The sequence below is a fragment of the Periplaneta americana genome, chromosome 15, assembly GCF_040183065.1.
Source record: "Periplaneta americana isolate PAMFEO1 chromosome 15, P.americana_PAMFEO1_priV1, whole genome shotgun sequence".
NCBI classification, from domain to species: Eukaryota; Metazoa; Arthropoda; class Insecta; order Blattodea; family Blattidae; genus Periplaneta; species Periplaneta americana.
In genome coordinates this window covers 54733822-54751696 of record NC_091131.1, presented here as the reverse complement: position 1 = coordinate 54751696, position 17875 = coordinate 54733822, and the positions used below count along the sequence as shown (strand labels likewise).

The 17875-nt window shown below is 34.0% G+C and overlaps 1 protein-coding gene across 1 annotated transcript in view; it reads right to left on the bottom strand.

Moving 5' to 3' along the window:
• LOC138714966 (uncharacterized) overlaps positions 1 to 16500 on the bottom strand; it is a 196382-nt gene extending 179882 nt beyond the window's left edge. The window contains exon 1 of the mRNA XM_069847289.1: positions 16270 to 16500. The gene's annotated coding sequence lies outside the window, so the exon portion shown is untranslated. The remainder of the gene's footprint in view (positions 1 to 16269) is intronic.
• Positions 16501 to 17875: the final 1375 nt, after the last annotated feature.

The window sequence follows — 17875 nt, the reverse complement described above, 5'->3', positions numbered from 1 at the left end:
TATGTAGTTAGGAATTCTACGACATGTGCCACAGCGGAAGAAAGAAAATAATTATATTGCTTTTTACAAGTTATCTTAAGCGAAAAGAGCTAAAGGAATTTGATACGAAGTCTGTCTTCTACTAGCAGATAGCTTTGCTCTATCAAAGTTGTATTTTTGAAGTTACGTAATAATATTTACGTCAATTTATTCAATTTATTTAATAGTGTAATTATGTTCAAGGTCTTCCTTTGACGTTACAATAAATACCTCCGGGGTATATGTCTAAATTACATGACGTCACATGATTTATTTAGACTCTGAAATGGCACAAAAACAAATGGCTTCTTGAACAACGTGAACTTAAAACTTACAGTTATACAAAGCAGAAAAAAACTGATGCCATTCTTCCCCTTCCTCAGCACTATAGTGTGAGGAATTCGTCACAGATCCTCCTCTGGAATATTTAGAGACCTAAATCTAGGCAGACACACGATGTAAGTCTCATGACAGCACGTACTATTGTCTAAATTTAAGATAACACAGACCATCACATTTACAATGGAAAATATTCATACATTAAATCAGGTTTTTAACTCATGATCATGATGGTCTTCATGTAGGTCATGATTGGAACTAGAAATCACATAATTCATATAATGTAACATTCTCGTGGTACAGCTCTCTAGTGATACAGTTTTGGTACAGAAACTGTTTCGCTGTTTCTAAGATCCGTAGAAATTTTGACTTAGAAAAAAAGCTGAAACGCGCCATTATAACGCAATCGCTGTACACTTCTTTTATAGAAATAATGAACTTAGTAGAACGCAGTTATTTAAGATTCAAAGGCAAATCTTCAAAATAAGCTGATTTAAAAAGTAAGTAAGGCATTACAGTATGAAGTCTTGCCACCGACGTAGCCTACACCACTACATTATTTATTTATTTATTTATTTATTTATTTATTTATTTATTTATTCATTCATTTATTCATTTATTTATTTATTTATTTATTTATTTATTTATTTATTTACTTATTTATTTATTTACTTATTTATTTACTTACTTATTTACTTACTTATTTACTTACTTATTTACTTATTTATTTATTTATTTACTTATTTATTTATTTATTTATTATTTTTTATTTAAATTTAAATATACAGAATAAAGAATATAATTACAAAACAAAAACAAACAAGAGAAATAGAAATAAAATAATACAAGCAATATAAAAAGAAGATACAATAGTATTAACAAAATTTGAGACCGAATGAGCAGCGCTCATGCTCGGTCGCAGTTCAGATATAATATTAAAATAAAAAGAATAATAATAATAACAATAATAATAATAAATAAGTAAAATAAAATAGGAACTAAAATATAATTACAGCGGCAATGGAATTATATAATATAATATTAACACTAGAGAAGAATAATATCGGACGTGAAAAGTAGGACTATATATTTCAAAATTATAGAATACAAATATAATATAGGTTGATTAATTCATACACATATGCTATAAATTTATTTAATCAAATTGAAGATATTAACACGTTTCTAATTTTCTTGTTATATGTTAGTGGGTTACATGTTAGAAGTTCTGGGTGTAATTTAGTTAAAGCATTGTACAACCGAGGGCCAAAATTAATGCTATGCTTTAGACCAGCAGATGTGAGACATTTAGGTTCTACTAATGTTGAATTAATATTTCGTCTTGTGTCATAACTGTGTGTCTGTAATACAAACTTATTACGATTTTTATGATAAAATTTTAACAGCGTATACTTATAAATTTGTTCAATATTAAATACATTAAATTCAGAATAAATTAATTTAGTTGGATAATCGAAACGTTTCTTCAAACAAATTTTAATTATTCGTTTTTGTAGTAAATTTAACGGACTAAGATTAATTTTTGTACTGTAGTTTCAAGAAACTCTGGTAGAAAGGGAAGTAAAATCAAACCAGAAACAGAAATATTCTGTCCGGTTTCAAAGATTTGAACATGTAACTAAAAAACGAATTGAAAATTATTATTTTTTTAAATTGTAAGGAATTTAAAACAGGAAGTTTAAATGTTGCAAAATTTAGGTAATGTCACTGAACAACAGCACCTGTATTTTTGTTGTTGTCAGTTGATTGTAGGATGAAAACACAGTTTATTTTGTGCGATTTCCTATATGTAATCAATAAGGATATTTTATGTTCTCTCTTGAAGGGTATACACCATTTTAAAATAATTTAATACACAAACACAACTATTACATGAAATGCTCAATACGTTTTTGTAGCTTTATTCCCTTCAGCCCTAATCAACAATAACAACAATCCAGGTTGCCAGACGACGATAGAAAACAAAAGATGCGAAAACAAATGAATGAGATGTATAAACAATTGAATGCTCTTTCATATGAACCGTTCAGAGCAAAAGTGGTGTAAGTCAAAATTGGTAATGAAGTTTAAAATAAAAATTCTGTAAGATACAGCGCAAAGTAGCAATTAATATGTCCTTCGTGCTATCCAATAACTACTAATAGTTTAAATAAATTGAATATTAATTGCTAGTTTGCGCTGTATTTTACAAAATATTTACTTCAACCCTCATTACCCATTTTTGACTTACACCACTTCTGCTCTGAACGGCTCATATTTAAGTATAAAAATATAGGAGTGCCATTTGAAATTTCAATGTGGGGTGGCTGGAAGATGGAAAGTGAAATCTAAAATGCAATTAAGCCTGGTTTCAAACTTCCCCCTCAATATCTAAATTGACGTGATTTTTGTTAAAATTGAATTCAATTTAAATAATGAGTTATTTAGACTGGGAAGTTTTGAAATTAAAACTCTGTATATATATATATATATATGTTCGTGTGTGTGTGTGTGCGTAATGAATTTTAACGTCTCTAAATAGTGTGTTATTTAGTGAACCAGAAAAAATAGTCGCTGAACATATCAGTTTTTTTTTAATGTTGCTGTTTACTGAGGATATCGTGTAAAGTAATAGTGAGCTAAGACAAGGCAAATGACTCATCACAGACCAGATCTTTGAATGTTAACTAATGGCACTAGTCGCCTTAGTAGCGATAGTCCAGTTATGCCAGCTACTGTAACCCTGGCAACTTAATAGTCTTTTTACATTCCAATATACTCAGCAACAAATCCAACAGAATCACATTTCAATCTTGTATAAACTGATACACTCTAACAAGTACGTGTATTTTAGTAATAGGTACATCAGCCTCCTCTTCCGTCTTGTAGTGGTATATCCACAGCAACAAGTATTATTTACAATAGGTGTACAAAGCCAATTACCCTTCATGTAGACAACTTCCACAGTCGTCGGAACTGTGATGCAAGACAACATAGGAGCTCGACCTTGAACAAACCGCCAGCGGCTATTGCATTATTAGTTTAAGATTAGCGCGTACTTGTTAACAGATTTACCGCTGCAACCGAGTCCAGTGACTATAGGTCATCATCCCTATGTTTCCGCAGCGCTACCGTAACTTCGTTTCTAAACTGCACAAAAGTAACTTCTGATTGACAACAGACACAAATCTATATGGCTATTGATGATGCTACTACTGCAAATAATCTAAACGGCAGTGTAGAATACGGCAGTTTTCCTAGTAGCATTCGTAGAATATAATGCATCCTTGAATACACCAAGGCTCTGCTAGTTGCATAATCAACAGGCGATGTTGTCTATATCTATCAATGTTATTAAAAATGACGATATAATAAGCAGATTGTATAACTTGCGGCTTCGTGGTCTATCGGACGGTATTCGTGACTACAAATCATGAGATCCTGGGTTCGATTCTCGTCCTGAGCAAGGAAATTTCCCCTTAACGAGACTATTAATTTAATGATTTCACTAGTAGGCCTAAAAATCTAGAAACCCAGTGAGTGCATATAAACGATTTCTGTAGGTAGGAGCACCTCAGTGTTCAAGTAAATATAGGGTCATTTAGGGACATCTCGACACGCTAAGAAAAATATATTAATTTTTGAGGCCAATTTATGCTAATTTTATTAAAATTTTTTCCCCTATATGTATGGACATGTTTTCAGTACATTTCATAAATCTCGTGTCAATGTGATCATATTGTATCACTGTATTTAATATATATATATATATATATATACATATATATATATATATATATATAAATTGGTGCCGAAATGTCGACTTCTCCCTTAATGGGGGAGATTTCAACGTAGTATTACAAACATAGGAAACACTTCAAAATCCAACATTTGCAACACAAATTTTGCTACTGAAATATTTCTAAATATTGTATAATACTCATAGGTGCCATTTTCCACACACGCTTTGTGAAACCATTCTTTATATTCTCCAATATACTGAATACAGTTTTTGTTTTATTGTCCAGATTGAAGAACTAGCTCCCTCCCCCTCCACGCCAAGCATTAGACGTCTTCCTTCTATGGGAAAGCCTAACTCCTTTTACAATGAAAGGAGTCCATAATTGTAGCTGTTTTTAAGAAGGGGGACAAGACTAATTGTGGTAATTTTCGAGGAATATCACTTTTGTTGACGTCATACAAAATTGTATCCAATATTCTTTTGAGAAGATTAACTCCGTACGTAGATGAAATTATTGTGGATCATCAGTGCGGTTTTAGGCGTAAAAGATCGACTATTGATCAGATTTTTTGTATTCGACAGATATTGGATAAAAATGGAATTATAAGGGTACAGTACATCAGTTATTCATAGATTTCAAAAAGACATATGACTCGGTTAAGAGAGAAGTTTTATATAATATCCTTATTGAATTTGGTATCCCAAGAAACTAGTTCGATTAATTAAAATGTGTCTCAGTGACTCTTACAGCAGAGTTCGCATAGCCTAGGCCAATTTCTATCTGATGCTTTTCCAGTTCACTGCGTGCTAAAGCAAGGAGATGCAATATCACCTTTACTTTTTAACTTGTTCTAGAATATTCCATTAGGGAAGTTAGGATAACAGACAGGGTTTGGAATTGAACGAGTTACATCAGCTTCTTGTCTATGCGGATGACGTGAATATATTAAGAGAAAATCCACGAACTATTACGGAAAACGCGGAAATTTTACTTGAAGCAAGTGAAGAGATAGGTTTAGAAGTAAATCCCGAAAATACAAAGTATATAATTATGTCTCGTGACGAGAATATTGTACGAAATGGAAACATAAAAATTGGAGATTTATTTTTCGAAGAGGTTGAAAAATCCAAATATCTTAGAGCAACAGTAACAAATATAAATGACACTCGGGAGGAAATTAAACGCAGAATAAATATGGGAAATGCCTGTTATTATTCGGTTGAGAAGCTTTTGTCATCTAGTCTGCTGTCAAAAAATCTGAAAGTTAGAATTTATAAAACAGTTATATTACCGGTTGTTCTTTATGGTTGTGAAACTTGGACTCTCACTCTGAGAGAGGAACATAGGTTCAGGGTGTTCGAGAATAAGGTGCTTAGGAAAATATTTGGGGCTAAGCGGGATGAAGTTACAGGAGAATGGAGAAAGTTACACAACACAGAACTGCACGCATTGTATTCTTCACCTGACATAATTAGGAACATTAAATCCAGACGTTTGAGATGGGCAGGGCATGTAGCACGTATGGGCGAATCCAGAAATGCATATAGAGTGTTAGTTGGGAGACCGGAGGGAAAAAGACCTTTAGGGAGGCCGAGACGTAGATGGGAGGATAATATTAAAATGGATTTGAGGGAGGTGGGATATGATAGAGAGTGGCTTAATCTTGCACAGGATAGGGAATGGCGGGCTTATGCGAGGGCGGTAATGAACCTCCGGGTTCCTTAAAAGCCATTTGTAAGTAAGTAAGTTTGAGAGTAATCACTTTGCCGCCGTTACTAACCTGTAAAATGTATATACAATAATTTGTGCATCTATTATATCATGCACATCCAGTCAACATACAATAAAATAAAGATGGTTCAATGATATCATTAAAAGATCTCTGACTTCTTGTGGCATCCCGTCTCTTTTGGAACCACCAGGTATTAGTCGCGCAGATGGTAAACGACCCGATGGTCTTACCTTAATTCCATGGTCTAGAGGAAAATCTTTAATTTGGGACTCCACTTGCATTGACACTCTAGCTCCATCTCACTTGCCGAATACCTCCAGACACGCAGCATCTGCTGCTGAATTAGCCGTGAAAAAGAGTCAATAAATATGCTCATCTTTTAGACAATTATATCTTTGTCCCCTTTGCTGTGGAGACCTTCGGTCCTTGGAGTCATGACGCTAAAGTTTTGGTATCTCAAATCGGCCAAATTTTGATCTCCATTACTGGTGATCGCCGTTGCACTACTTATTTGCGTCAACGCTTAAGTATTGCTATTCAACGCGGAAATGCAATGAGCGTTTTGGGTACTCTTCCAGAGTCCAGCCCTTTGGACGAACTTTTTCTCCTGTAAAATTTTTTTTATCTCTATGTAAATGTTTATATTTAGTGTAATTGTAACGGTGAAAATATTGTTTAATCCAATAATTTTTTATTTATTTATTTTTCATAAGTGTATATTATTTTTGGGAGTGTTTTTGTAAGTAAGTGTACTACTTAGAAAAAATTGTGTAAAATTAAATAAACCATTAACTACATATTTCCATATAAATGAACATTATTATGCTACAATATAATTAAATACATTTCCATAACAACCCTTCTTTTTTACATTGCATATTGGAAGTACTTGTTATCCAAAAGTGAACAAAATATTCGAGGATAAAATATTTAGTTGTCACAGAAACTAGTGGACAAAGAAAAATTGGGAAAAAATTATGGACACAATAACTCTTGACCAAAATATTAATGGACAAATTTTTTGACGGACGAAATGTTTGCTGGACTAATTTCCTTGGGCAAAATAGCTGTGGACGTGAGAAAGTGGACAAATTGCCTGATGGACGTACTGCTGTGGACGTATCGTCCTGGAAGCATTAATTCATATAATTTAAGCTATTATATGTGTCTGCATATAGAAAGTCTTAAATATGCAATCACTTGGGTAACTTCTGGACCTTTACGAGCTCCAGGAACATCATATTACAGAAAAATATATTTATAATAAGGAAATATTATTATTATTATTATTATTATTATTATTATTATTATTTTATTATTATTATTATTATTATTATTATTATTATTATTATTATTATTATTATTGATAGAAAAGCGTCTGTGATTATTTAAGAGAAGTAACACAAATTCTTTCCACACGCCTGGAACTTTTAACTATATACATGTTTCATATCTTACACATAGGCCCTAATTATGTCTACATTACCATTCACGTCAATTATAACACTAATAATCAGCTTACAGCCATATCTGAGTATTCTAAAAGGCATGTAGTTGGTTGTTATATGATTCTGTAATCCTTAATTAAAAAAAAAAATACTCGGTTCCTGTACATGCATTCAAGTTTCTTTTCTGACCAGTGCTACCAATTTTACCGCAGAATACCCGATTTTCGTATTCTACCAAACTACCGTTGGGCCGAACCATTATTCTACAAGGCCGCAACTCTATTGATACTCGTTCAAAAGCAGAAGACAGCACTAGTAGCAGAGCGATGTATTCTAGAAGTCGGAACCCAGAATCACTGTATCAATGTGTTCACTTGGACACGTGAGTCAGATGTCATTTGAAATACTAATTCATGCAAATGAAGAAGCCCACGCGCAATTGTGAAGCTGCAGTTCCGGGTGAGTGTACCGAGCCGCCCGGTCCTCGTACTCCGATCATTAAGTCTGCATTTAGAACTTCCAGATAGACTGTGTTGGTTTGCAGGGGAATAAACTTCACACAATGACTAGTCAGCGTTATATTACACTTAATTGGAAGGTATTTTGGAAAAACAACCATAGTCCAAAAACATACATTTTCAGGAGAAACAAAAAAAAAAAACTATCTGGCATGAAATTCATCATGCCATTTCTTAAGGCGTTGTAGAAACTTGGGACATTGAAGTACATTAACGTAAATTGCTTCATAGAAACACATGTGTAAATGCAGGTAACTGTGGACAATGGTTGTTTTAAGAAAAAATACTCTATTGTGGCTAAAGTGTACCTCTCTTTTAATCTTTTTTTTCTTCATTATATCGTGTTTCTTCTTCTTTCGTTGCTAACGTTTTTTCCATGCAGTTATTTCTGCATCTAAAAATGACTCCATAACTACTACAACAATTAACGTGCGAAAGTATTTTTCTCTGAGGTGGTCTTTGCCGCGTACATAAGAAGCAATACTGCCAATCTACGAGTACTACAGTTTAAAATTGTATGGATAAATGTTTTAAGATGATATGAATGGGATATTTGTAAATGCTACCATCGTCCTGGACAATGGCTATTTTCACAGGAAAAGTCTTTGGACTATGGTTTTAAGAAAACCACTGAAAATGTCCACTCCTATAACATAGGACTATGGTGTTTTCTTTCCACTAACAACAACTAATTCCGTAGACGGCCGCTAGTGATGCTTAATATTTCAAATTTGCATTTTTTGGACTATAGCTATGAATTTTAAAAAAGCCTTCAATTGAACATTATGCATATCACACAAAAATTCAATTAACCATTGCAAGCCACCGGCGTGAGTTATTCGGTTAAGGCACTTGCCTGCCGGTCTGAAGTTACGCTCGGGCGCGGGTTCGATCCCCACTTGGGCTGAGGTTTTCCCCAACCGTAAGGTGAATGCCAGGTAATCTATCGCTAATGCTCGGCCTCATCTCGCCAAATACCATCTCGCTATCATCAATTCATCGACGCTAAATAAGCTAGTAGTTGACACAGCGTCGTTAAATAACCAACTAAATAAAGCCATTGCATTAAGTAACAATATTTGCCAAATTACCCATAACCGCATTCTTATAGATCCCCTTTCTTTACAATCATCACATTCTCTATCTGCTCTAACCCTGAATCTACAGTACACAATATTGTTATTTAACAATAAATCGCCACCTCATATCCGAGGTTTAAAAATCCTTATAGACCTATAAAATACAGAATAAAAGTTTCTCCGAGCACAAATGTCACTTCTTTTGTATCTACCCAGGAGCTACAGTTACCGATAAGTTAATTTCTTAAAGTTATTTATATTTGCTTAAAAGCGTTTTCCACTGGACACATGCCTTTCTTTTTCTAAGAACCCCTCTCCGACTTCTGATATACAGTATAACACTTAGCATTGGAAACTATAATAATTTTGCAAAGAATACCGATTGATAGCCTTACTGTAAGTATTGATCATTGTAGCGTGAGGTTTACAGTGACAAGGAGACGTCCTCAGGTTCATAAAATTATAAACTCGGTGGAGAGAGATTACATACAAAGGCATACAATGTCCCCTGAGGTGGCTGAGTGCTCAAACCTTGTCTGTCACGAAGCGGCCCCGGTTCGAGTCCCGGTCAGGACTGGGATCTTTAATTAAAAAATCAATAGTGACACTTGTGGCGGACAAGGTCGCAGTTGGGGCTTTTCTCGGGGTTCTCCCTTTTCTAGGCATTTACATCATTTCATCAACGTTTCTCCATTTCATTGTCATTCCATAGCATTCCCCGAATGTCTGCTGGCGACGTACAGAGAGGGCTGGCCTCGAGACAAGGGGGGTTGCCTGTTTGAAACCTGGATACGCAGCGAACCTTAGTGTAGTCAGCCAGTGTGGGTTTGAGAATGCGTCTAGCTTAGGCGTTAACGTAATAGATCGTGAAAGATCGCAAGGTTGTGCCCCCTCCCGAAATTCCATTCCATTCCAAGGCATAAGAAGGTGATATCTGCATAGTTGTCAGTTTGCTAACATGGCCTAGCTCAACCATTGCACAAAGGGCATAAGATATTGCGTCAAGAATCAATTCGGACTGAACCCTTTACCTGCGACATCCAAAGGTGTTTTAATTTTATCCGTGAGCCTGGTTGAGCCAATCGACAGTTTCTCTAAGATGGAAATGTAAGGGAGAGAATTCGAGTGGCGGTTAAAGGTTTCTCCCTTTCCCATTACTTATTACTAGAGACCGAATTTTAAGGGGAAATTTTTTCATTAAAAAAGGACATAAAAAGGGAAAGTTATAGCCGAAAAAGGACTTGAAAAAAGGACAATATTACTCCCCAAAATACACTTCAATACGCATAGCACACACAAGCTTATATTTATTCGCTTCACAACATAAGGAAAGTGTTGTATTTGATCACATTCAACATTTCAATATGTTTCTGCCTCTTTGAATGCAGAATGTTTTTATAAACAGAAAATGACCCAACATCAACTGAAACCAGAGGTGAAAATTTTCTTTTTATCCTGAACTCTAAATCAGCACACTTTATTAGTTTTTAAATGTCTGGACAGAAGAAGAACGATATTTATTTTCGTTTGCTCAGGAAGTTACAGGCCTATCGGAAAAAATATAGGAAAATTATCTAAATGTTTACGATATTTTGTCAAAAAAGGACCAAAATAAGATATTAAAAAAAAGGGAAAAAAAGGGCATATGGACTAAAAAGGGGGGAGGAAATGAGGTCAAAACCACATAATTTGGTCGGTGGAAGATAGTTTTGAACATCGTAATTAATTATTTCATGTTTCGTGTTGAAATAAAAAAAAGAGATTCCCTTTAAAATCCGGTCTCTACTCATTACACTTTATAGTTTTGAGCTATATATTTTGCCTCATCTTCACACAAAAGAAATGCTTTGTTCATGCCACGCCAATCTACTATTAAAATATTTTTTTGCAGAGACAGATGGAGATATGAAAAGAGGGGAGAAGTGCAATATGGAAAGCGAAATAACAATAAAGTGACCACATAAATAAAGCATTCAAAATGTCGCCCATCATCTCAACTTTCACTTGGATTTGCTTCGAGTACACGGACGCGGGAGATGGGCCTACGCTACAAACAAAATACGTAGGTTGTAAGAAGTTGAAGGCGGACGTTTCAGGGCGTTGAGCGAACACATTTAAAACAAACTGCGACTATAAAATACACGTTACTATCGATATAGAAAACATTGGGTTGGATATAACCTTGCTGTGTCCCACTCCAGACTGTAAGTTCGTATCCTAGCAATCAGATACAATTAAGATGCTAATGCCATTTAACAAGATCGAGCCTAAAGTTCAATTTGTAATAATGAATTAAACAGTGATTCAGTATCCCAGTAACCACACATAAAGTTAACGAATTTTGCACCAACGCCAACGTAATAAGATTAATTCTAAAATTTAAAATGTAATTCACTGGAGTTCGGTTTTGTGTTACAAATGTGAAACATACAAGAACATAAACAGTACTGAAATAAGGTATACTATAGTAATGTAGTATCAGTAAGTACATTCATAATGACGTTTATATTTTTACGACATTTATTTTGACCGAATATATCACACTTAATATGAGAATTTTCTAAAAGATGATTACGTCTACATAGACAGAACCGGAGCGTCTCAATTTTCACCATCAGATAATATAATTTATTTACTATACTCACTATGTTAACTCTATACGTAATATGACATAAATGTAAAATATACCATTTTAACACAATTTAAATGTAATATTTAATCTACTAAACTTATTTCCATGTTTTAATTAACATCTTTCTAAAATATGATAAAAGGAATAAAATAAGGAGGAAGGAATTATATGAGAAAGATCTCATCCATCGAAATAGATACTACGTGTTCATGGAGTATTCAGATCGATTTGAATACGATAACCGTATTGAAAGTTCCATGAAAACGGGGATTCAAAACGATCTGAGTCTCAAGGTCGATACACCTAAAAAGTGCGATCGAATCGTATTCAATTCGAATTGAGTTCCATGAAAACGGGTATCGTATTCAATACGATGTCAATACGCTAAGCGCGTGATCGTTAGTCATTATGTGTCAGCTGTTTTACCAACAGCGAGAGCAATGTGTATGTTGAAAAGGCGTGTTGTAAAATATAATATTTGGTGTTTTCCTAAAAGTCAATATTACCCTCCTTCATTATCAGCCAGAATATTAAGTTTTCATGCGCCTCATTTGGAAAACGCAACATTGTTTATAGCTAATGCCTACAGAGTGACCAACATGCTAATATGTCCATGATATGTTAACCAACATAATAATTACTTTCTAAACTTCAACTTCCGTACTCTGATCGTTTTCAATAAGTATAAAAAATTGCATGAAAACAGGGATTGGGAGGATCGTATTCAGTACGAAAAATGTATTCAGATCGATTTGAATACTCCATGAAAACGTAGTAAGAGTTAGGAAATGATCCCAGATGGAGGTAACACTCCATTGCTGAACCGCAAATTCATGTTATTTATCGAATGCTGCATTACTTAGGATTGTTGATTGTTATGTGTAGCGTATTTACTGTAGAAGAAGAAATGCCTATTTAATGAAACTAGTTCTGACGCTCTTAAAAATCGATAACACAGCCGAAAAACTAAATGTGTAGTTTCTGGAATGAGAATGACAAAAATGTCATTTGTGACAAATATTCAAAATAGTATACAAAATTAAATGTTAATATACAAGACAACTAAAAATAAGGTCCAATGTCATTAATAACGCATATAAAAGATTTCCTTATTAGTAGCATACTTCGTATTTTAGTAACTCTTTTGTTTATCAACATTTCTGCATTGCATCTTTTCATAAGAATTTCTCAGATTATCGGCTAGCGATGTGCTGAGGAGGCTAGTTCAGGGGACATGTAAGTTTGCATGAATATTCTGGATATGAGGCGTTCAGAGCTAAAGTGGATAAAGTCACAAATTTTCATAAATTGAGTTTACTTCATTTTCTGATTATCTGAAGTTGGATCTTTTCCGAGCAGTAATGGATCGTCTTAATTCCAAGCATTCGCCGGTAGGTGACACCAGTCACTTTTGGTTCAGATTATTTGTTCACGATGTTCTGAGCCATAGTGGATCAAGTCACCAAAGCGTTGCATCAATTAACATCATTATATTTATATTTTATAAATCTAGAATTTGATAATAGAGCAATAAAATGATTGCTAGTGAAATTAGATAATCCACTAGAGCAAGTTAACCGAGTCCTATTATCTCAAAACTACGGCTCATGGACTTGATCCATTTCAGTTCTGAACGCCTCAATACAGAGTGTCTTAGCGCTGTCGGCTGGTATGGTGACAAAGCACCTAGCTGGAGTTAGCATAATATACCAGTGTTGGCAAGCATTCATGCAAGAGTAGTAGCTTATCTCAATTCAGAAAAAAAAGTTATTTGCTTGCTTAGGCCTATATAATGTTATACCAAAATACTCTATCGAGGCTAAATTATATTACTTCAGGGATTACCACGGTTAGCCTACTTGATCAGTATAACATTGACTATATAGGTCCCTTGGAGGTGGTCCCGCTGCTACTGTACTGGTGATAAGATTGATTATAAATCATGAATAAAATGATGGGATGGCAGACGAAACGGGAGTACTGTTATAAAACCAGTCCCAACACAATTTTTGTCGATCACAAATTTCAACAATGGAAATCGGATTTGCAGCATGAAAACTCCATATTCTATATAGTCCATATAGTTCTAGCCAATTTGGCTAACATAGAATAAGAAGACTAACTTTAGAACTGAAATGCAAATAAGATACATGTGTACCGTATACATGTTTTCATTTTGCACGTAACTTAAAAGTTATATTATTGTCGTTGTAAAATTGCTATCAGACTAAATTAAATGACAGAAAACATATTTGTTGTGCAATGAAAGTAGAATTTATTGTGGTTATAAATCAAGTACCTTCTCCCTTTATAAATACTAGAATTATGTTATTCTAATATGGAATGCATGATTCATAAGGATGCCGAAAACAATATCTGAACTATACGTCACCGAACACTGAATTGTAATGCGAACAAAGAACTATTTGGCTTGATGTCTAATGATCGATAATGAATCCTACAAATAAACGATTCAAGGAATTTCTGCTTTACGTAATCTGAAGGCTTACCATTATCTTCATGTAATTTCTCCGTAGGGATATATCCTGGATTTCTTGAATACGGTACCGGTATTGCACATTCTCATAATCAATCTCTCTTCTACTATAGAGCGTTCGGAGTTCAGAAAATATACCATTGAGTAGCCTATATAGGCGTCTTCTTAGCGGACATCCCTTCTCTTTGTGATATAATAACTAAAAATAAGTTACTTATATATTTTCTAACGTGTATAAAATAAGTAAGTCTATTCCATTATAACTATTTATAGGAGATATGAAGCGTTTATATTTGAGTCAGTGCTTAGTTTAGATTTATTTCTGTTACTTTATAGTTATAGGCCTACGCTAGAAAATATGTAAATAACTTATTTTACTGATCACTGATTAACTTTACAACTTCTTTACTGTGTTAACTTTATATAGAACAATGAAGAATTTATTTTAGTTATTAGAAGGGGATATCTGCTAAGAAGGCGACTTTATAGGCCTACCCATTAGTATTTTCTAAACTCCGAACGCTGTATAGGCTAAATGCTATCCTTGCAGACTTACTTGCAAGCCTTTATCCCTAGTGCCAATTTCTTCTCGTTTTACAAATATTGTGCTATTAAATTTCAGACATTCACTACATTACATGGAAATAAACTAAAGAATAAACTGAGACAATAATTCGGTTTATCCATTGAATATCGTGTTCTACACTCAAGTTTTTCTCACCCTGTCCAATTGCGAAGTCGACCTAAATGTAAGAGAGGAGGGAAATAAAGAGATTATCCTTAAATTACTGGCTCTAGAGACGAATCCCTGTCTTTTACTTAAACTTTTAGCTTGAGTATGAGATATTTAATCAAAACAGATACAATATAACATTATTTAGAATTTATATATATATATATATATATATATATATATATATATGCTGTGATTCACATTTTCGATATTTGCGCCTACCATTTTGTTAATGCATGATACAAAATTACGATCACACCAATTCTGTTTTACTCTTTGAAATATTATGTACTGTACACTTACACACGATGATGTAAAGGGTTTCCAAATTACAGAGTTACTACAAATTCTATCACTTTTCAGAAATGCACAGTTGCAAATTTACTTTATTTTTAAACCATATGTTGAATGAATTTTATATACAGCGTGGAGTTAATTCGCTTTGCGGGTAATTCGCGATCGTTTCTTTGGGGGAAGAGAGCGAAGTAACGTTATTTCCATTTTTACTCGATTTACGCTCTCCCCTTTCCTCTTAAGAAATTTGCGATCTAAAATGAGAAAAAATAACATTCTCTAAGGAAAAAAACGAAAGATGACAATTTATTTTTGTTAAACTAGTGTCTTATGATATTTTGCAAACTTGTGTTTCTTGTTTTACGATTCTATTCCACTGAAGTATTGTATAAAAGGCCCTATTATGTTTCAAAATGTTTTGCACTGTTTCACATTCTGTACTTGATTTTGAAATGTATTTTAGTAATTGAAGCTGTCAGAATAACTTTTACTGAACTTTAAATAATTATTTAAAAAATTTGCGGATAATTTGCGATTTTCGATATTTCGCGGAAGTTCGTGCATTAATTAATAATAATATAATTATATAAATATAATAATTATCGCGAATTATCGGGGGTCGACTGTAATCGGTAGCCTACTATGCCAGTTATTTTAAGTGCGGTTAGATCTTTTTCATATATATATTATTTTAATTCTGCGTTAATCTCAGATGGACGTCATTACTTTAAAAAGAAATTAGAGAAATGGGGGAAAAAAAAGAAAAGAAGAAATAATGAAGAAAAGAATAATACTACACAACAGTACAAATAAAATCCAGAAAAAATGAAGTGGCGTAGATGAAGGCCCTCTCCATCTGGATTTTAAAATATGTATACGCCAACTTTTTATTGGAGCACAAACCGTAAACGCAAATCCTAATTCGTGGCTAACAGCAAAACAAAATGTGTCACGGACAAAGCACGTATCACTGGCTTACGGCCTGTCGTTTCTTTGCCAATAATATTCATGTCGTGTCCTTGCTTGCAACAGATTGGAGAAGTCCGCAACTTCTTGGACCATATTGTAGACCGGTGCACAACAAGACAATACAAATAACAATAACTCACATGGAAAGAAAAAAACATATATTTCGTTTAATTTTTCAACCGGTTGTACAGTAGTATCATTAACACCGTGGGAAAGGTCATGATATGGGCAACTACACCTGCCTATTATGTTCTATAATTAACTTACCTTTGTAATGTTCCAGATGACAGATGAAAACAGTGAAAGTAAAGTCTTTGAAGTTACGCACCGAATCCAAAATTACAGATACTACAATTGCACGTGACAGCAATATGAGTCACAAGTTCAAAAGTACGTTGTTTATTCACGTCACTAACGTTCCTCAACAATGGATGAAATACACAACAATGGAAAGTGACAGTTGCAATGCGACTGATCTGTGCAAGCTGCAGCAGTCGTCTGCTTATTCCCGCTGGACATATGCTCCGCCCACAAGGCAAGCGAGAAGGCGCCTCGCTTGTACGACCATCAGTTCTGTATTTCGGTTATAGATGGCAGCACAATGCGAAAGCATCTGTCCGTTCGTGACGTCATACTTACGTTGTGTTGCATGTTGCATCTCCATCATCGGCAGCACGTGTCAAAAAGAACTATTCGTGTTGCTTTAACTTCTTATGAAATTGATTCAAAAACTTATTTAGTTTCATTAAATTCACATATCTCTAAAAATATTGTTATTTCCAACATAAAAAATTAAACTGTTCACTCTTTCACCTAGACATTTAACATTTAGGCTACTTTCAAAATATTACATTGGGATAAAATCCAATATTTATTTTATTTAAATTTGAATTTCAAACACTGATTACATCTTAATACTAGTCCACACCTGTGGAGTAACGATTAGCGCATCTGGCCGCGAAACCAGGTGTCCCGGGTTCGATTCCCAGTTGGGGCAAGTTACCTAGTTGAGGTTTTTTCGGGGGTTTTTCCTCAACCCAATATGAACAAATGCTGGGTAACTTTCGGTGCTGGACCCCGAACTCATTTCACCGGCATTATCACCTTCACCGCATTCAGACGCTAAATAACCTAAGATGTTGATAAAGCATCGTAAAATAACCTACTAAAATAAATAAAATAAAAAAAAATCTTGATACTAAAGACTTTTCATGTACAAATTATTGAAAATGAAATCGAATGACTGCAAAACTTGTGTCTGCTTTCTAATTCCTTTCCATGTGTTATGTCAATTATGACAAAGACCTATCTTTAGTTGACCAACTGCTGGACTTTGCCGACATGCCCCCTCAAACATCTGCTTTGCATTTAAATTCCATGCAAAGTTCAGATTTTTTATGTATATATTTATTTGGTTCAGTTTTTGTTAAATACCGGTTCAATGTTGATGTAGAAATCGTAGTTCTGAAGGTTTTCACCCACTTTCATATTTATACAATCTTCACAAAAGAACTCAAAAGATTTCTGTCAGATTATTGAGAAAAATTATAGACAGCTTTTCAGCCACAGTGAAACCAAATGGTTAAATTTATATAATTTCCGGCTTTGAGGACATTTTTTCTTTTTCAGGCAACAAAATGTGTTTCTATTATACCTGTGATTTCTTCATTTCATTATGTGTACAACATAAGAAAAATCACCAAATGAAAGAACTGAATTCTATAATAGTAGAAGTCTATGATTTATTAATTTCAATCCTGATCTCACTAGAAGATAGGAAGGAAAATTAATTCATGATTGAAAGTAAAACTATCTTTGAAATTCCTCTCTGAAAGTGAACTCCAAAAAAAAATGCCCTGTATCTACTCCTAGA